The sequence below is a fragment of the Scophthalmus maximus genome, chromosome 16 (assembly GCF_022379125.1).
Source record: "Scophthalmus maximus strain ysfricsl-2021 chromosome 16, ASM2237912v1, whole genome shotgun sequence".
NCBI classification, from domain to species: Eukaryota; Metazoa; Chordata; class Actinopteri; order Pleuronectiformes; family Scophthalmidae; genus Scophthalmus; species Scophthalmus maximus.
Window position 1 is genome coordinate 21,007,501 of NC_061530.1, and position 5,000 is coordinate 21,012,500.

At 45.2% G+C, this 5,000-nt stretch overlaps 1 protein-coding gene across 4 annotated transcripts in view; it reads left to right on the forward strand.

Annotated features, from left to right (window-relative positions):
- The window catches only part of ankfn1 (ankyrin repeat and fibronectin type III domain containing 1), a 41,440-nt gene that overhangs the window by 16,084 nt on the left and 20,356 nt on the right, over window positions 1-5,000 (forward strand). The window lies entirely within an intron of this gene.

Here is a 5,000-nt window from a genome sequence, read left to right on the forward strand (position 1 = left end):
CTCCTCTCTCGTCTCACTGTCGTCTCACTGTCGTCTCACTCTCGTCTCACTCTTGTCTCTCGTCTCACTCTCCTCTCTCGTCTCACTCTCGTCTCACTCTCCTCTCTCGTCTCACTCTCGTCTCACTGTTGTCTCACTGTCGTCTCACTCTCGTCTCACTCTCGTCTCACTCTCGTCTCACTCTTGTCTCTCGTCTCACTCTCGTCTCACTCTTGTCTCTCGTCTCACTCTCGTCTCACTCTCCTCTCTCATCTCACTGTCGTCTCACTCTCCTCTCTTGTCTCACTGTCGTCTCACTGTCGTCTCACTCTCGTCTCACTCTCGTCTCTCGTCTCACTGTCGTCTCACTCTCGTCTCACTCTCCTCTCTCATCTCACTGTCGTCTCACTGTCGTCTCACTCTCGTCTCACTCTCGTCTCACTCTCCTCTCTCGTCTCACTCTCGTCTCACTCTCGTCTCTCGTCTCACTCTTGTCTCTTGTCTCACTGTCGTCTCACTCTCGTCTCACTCTCGTCTCTCGTCTCACTCTCCTCTCTCATCTCACTGTCGTCTCACTCTCCTCTCTTGTTTCACTGTCGTCTCACTCTCGTCTCTCGTCTCACTCTTGTCTCTTGTCTCACTGTCGTCTCACTCTCGTCTCACTCTTGTCTCTCGTCTCACTCTCGTCTCACTCTTGTCTCTCGTGTCACTTTCGTCTCACTCTCCTCTCTTGTCTCACTGTCGTCTCACTGTCGTCTCACTCTCGTCTCACTCTCGTCTCTCGTCTCACTCTCGTCTCTCGTCTCACTGTCGTCTCACTCTCGTCTCACTCTCCTCTCTCATCTCACTGTCGTCTCACTGTCGTCTCACTCTCGTCTCACTCTCCTCTCTCGTCTCACTCTCGTCTCCCTCTCGTCTCTCGTCTCACTCTTGTCTCTTGTCTCACTGTCGTCTCACTCTCGTCTCACTCTCGTCTCTCGTCTCACTCTCCTCTCTCTCACTCTCCTCTCTTGTCTCACTGTCGTCTCACTGTCGTCTCACTCTCGTCTCACTCTCGTCTCTCGTCTCACTCTCGTCTCTCGTCTCACTGTCGTCTCACTCTCGTCTCACTCTCCTCTCTCATCTCACTGTCGTCTCACTGTCGTCTCACTCTCGTCTCACTCTCCTCTCTCGTCTCACTCTCGTCTCCCTCTCGTCTCTCGTCTCACTCTTGTCTCTTGTCTCACTGTCGTCTCACTCTCGTCTCACTCTCGTCTCTCGTCTCACTCTCCTCTCTCATCTCACTGTCGTCTCACTCTCCTCTCTTGTTTCACTGTCGTCTCACTGTCGTCTCACTCTCGTCTCTCGTCTCACTGTCGTCTCACTCTCGTCTCTCGTCTCACTCTTGTCTCTTGTCTCACTGTCGTCTCACTCTCGTCTCACTCTTGTCTCTCGTCTCACTCTCCTCTCACTCTTGTTTCTCGTCTCACTCTTGTTTCTCGTCTCACTCTCGTCTCTCGTCTCACTGTCGTCTCTCTCTGATCTCTATTCTCACTCATTTCACTGTCATCTCTCGTCTCACTCTCGTCTCACTGATCTCTATTCTCACTCTCGTCTCACTCTTGTCTCTCGTCTCACTGTCGTCTCTCTCTGATCTCTATTCTCACTCATTTCACTGTCATCTCTCGTCTCACTCTCGTCTCACTGATCTCTATTCTCACTCTCGTCTCACTCTTGTCTCACTCTCATCTCTCGTCTCACTCTCGTCTCACTCTTGTCTCTCGTCTCACTTTCGTCTCACTTTCGTCTCACTTTCGTCTCTCGTCTCACTCTCGTCTCACTCTCGTCTCTCGTTTCACTGTCATCTCTCATCTCACTCTTGTCTCTCGTGTCACTTTCGTCTCCCTCTCGTCTCACTCTCGTCTCACTCTTGTCTCTCGTGTCACTTTCGTCTCACTCTCGTCTCACTCTCGTCTCACTCTTGTCTCTCGTGTCACTTTCGTCTCACTCTCGTCTCTCGTCTCACTTTCGTCTCACTTTCGTCTCACTTTCGTCTCACTCTCGTCTCACTCTCGTCTCTCGTCTCACTTTCGTCTCACTCTCGTCTCTCGTCTCTCTCTCGTCTCACTCTCTTCTCACTCTCATCTCTCGTTTCACTGTCATCTCTCATCTCACTCTCGTCTCTCGTCTCTCGTCTCTCGTTTCACTGTCATCTCTCGTCTCACTCTCGTCTCTCGTCTCACTTTCGTCTCACTCTCGTCTCTCGTCTTACTCTCATCTCTGGTCTCATTGCTCACACACAAACTCACTCACTCACTACAGTAGTTTGTTTACTCATGATAGGTTGCTGAATCGTGACTTAAAATCTTGTGCGGTACCACGAAAAGATCTTCAGTAATACGTGTAATCTTTAATATGACAACAAACATGACAGTCACACTGTTTCCACCCACACAGCTGCAGAACATGTCACGATCACAACACGCACACACAATAATGAATATGAATATTAAAATACTCAAACAGATTCTGAGATAACATTAAAGATGAAAAGTAAATGAGATAAAGATAAGATCATAATGATTAATGATAAATATTACAACTCCTTCTGAATGAAACCAGACGATCTTCACTTCAATAAAAACATAAAATTATAATTCTTTATTTTTTTAAATACAACGTAATGACGATCTAAAAGACATAAAGATAAAGTGATATTACTGTGTGTGTGTGTGTGTGTGTGTGTGTGTGTGAGAGAGAGAGGATCCTCAGTGTGTTAACACACCTGATTTTAAAAACTCAGATTTATTTTTCCTTAATGAATCAGTGAGTTTATCTCAGAAACACCAGCACAAATATTCATATGAGGGAATTTAAAAACATGCATATTAAAACGCCCCCCCCATTCACCTGTTGCTCTTCAATGGGAACCATGGAAACAGAGAGATCCTGAGGCTCTGAGCCAATGAGCAGCAGCAGCTGTTGCTCTGCTCATCTCCACTTTCCTCCTGAGGTGTTCGCATTGTCAAAACTCTGTGTGTGTGTGTGTGTGTGTGTGTGTGTGTGTGTGTGTGTGTGTGTGTGTGTGTGTGTGTGTGTGTGTGTGTGTGTGTGTGTGTGTGTGTGTGTGTGTGTGTGTGTGGTAACAAGACACAGTTACAGTAATAGGACACAGTTACAGTCATAAGACACTGTGTATCAGGACACAGTTACAGTAATAAGACATAGTTACAGTATCAGGACACAGTTACAGTAATAAGACACAGTTACAGTATCAGGACAAGTTACAGTAACAACACACAGTTACAGTAATAAGACACAGTTACAGTAACAGGACACAGTTACAGTCATAAGACACAGTTACAGTATCAGGACACAGTTACAGTAATAAGACACAGTTACAGTATCAGGACAAGTTACAGTAATAAGACACAGTTACAGTAACAGGACACAGTTACAGTAATAAGACACAGTTACAGTATCAGGACAAGTTACAGTAACAACACACAGTTACAGTAATAAGACACAGTTACAGTAACAGGACACAGTTACAGTAATAAGACACAGTTACAGTATCAGGACACAGTTACAGTAATAAGACACAGTTACAGTATCAGGACAAGTTACAGTAACAACACACAGTTACAGTAATAAGACACAGTTACAGTAACGGGACACAGTAACATTAACAGGACACAGTTACAGTAACAACACACAGTTACAGTAATAAGACACAGTTACAGTAACAACACACATCTACAGTAATAAGACACAGTTACAGTAACAGGACACAGTTACAGTAATAATACACAGTTTCAGTAACAACACACAGTTACAGTAATAAGACACAGTTACAGTAACAGGACACAGCTACAGTAATAAGAAACAGTTACAGTAACAGGACACAGTTACAGTAACAGGACACAGTTACAGTAACAACACACAGTTACAGTAATAAGACACAGTTACAGTAACAACACACAGTTACAGTAACAGGACACAGTTACAGTAATAAGACACAGTTACAGTAATAAGACACAGTTACAGTAACAGGACACCGTTACAGTAACAACACACAGCTACAGTAATAAGACACGTTACAGTAACAGGACACAGTTACAGTAACAACACACAGTTACAGTAATAAGACACAGTTACAGTAACAACACACAGTTACAGTAACAACACACAGCTACAGTAATAAGACACAGTTACAGTAACAGGAAACTCACACTTGCATCTCGCCTCGTTTCATTTCGGTGTGGTTTTCATACCATGAGTAAATTTGCTGACAGATCCTAAAGAACAAATGACGCAACGTTTTCTGACAATCCTCATTTCACCTGCCACTCAGAGGTCGTGACCTCGTCTCACAGCTGATTGGTTCGTGGCTGCAGGCGTTAACGATGCTGCTTAAGTCTTTGACTAAACTGAGGCAGCAGCTTCACCAACCAGATGATCCTCAACCTTTACCAACTGACGCATAGTAATAACAGTAATAATAGTAATGATGATAATCAGCATATTAATGAGCAGTGTAAAGGGTCGTGATTGGATCTCTGCAGCACGAAGTCGATCACTTCCTGTCAGATCCTGATATTATCACAGTTCTTTCATGTGGAAACAGAAATTTTCCTGCTTTTATTTTTGGTTGTTGCTGCAGAGACGCAGTTTTCTCTCCCACATCCGTAAATATGATCTTCTGCTCAGCCACACACACACACACACACACACACACACACTCATTCACCTCCCCCCTTTATTCTCAGCCTTTTGAAAGCCTGAAGCTGCTGCTGCCGCCCCTCCTCCATCAAGGGTTAGATAGTGGCTGTATGTGTGTGTGTGTGTGTGTGTGCGTGTGTGTATTTCATATCACCAGGCTACCCCCCCCCCCACACACACACACACACGCACACACACATATGCAGCCTTGCTATTCGCTCTTCTTCTCAAAAATCCCTGTCTCACTATGTCTCATCCTCTCTCTCTCTCTCTCTCTCTCTCTCTCTCTCTCTCTCTCTCTCTCTCTCTCTCTCTCTCTC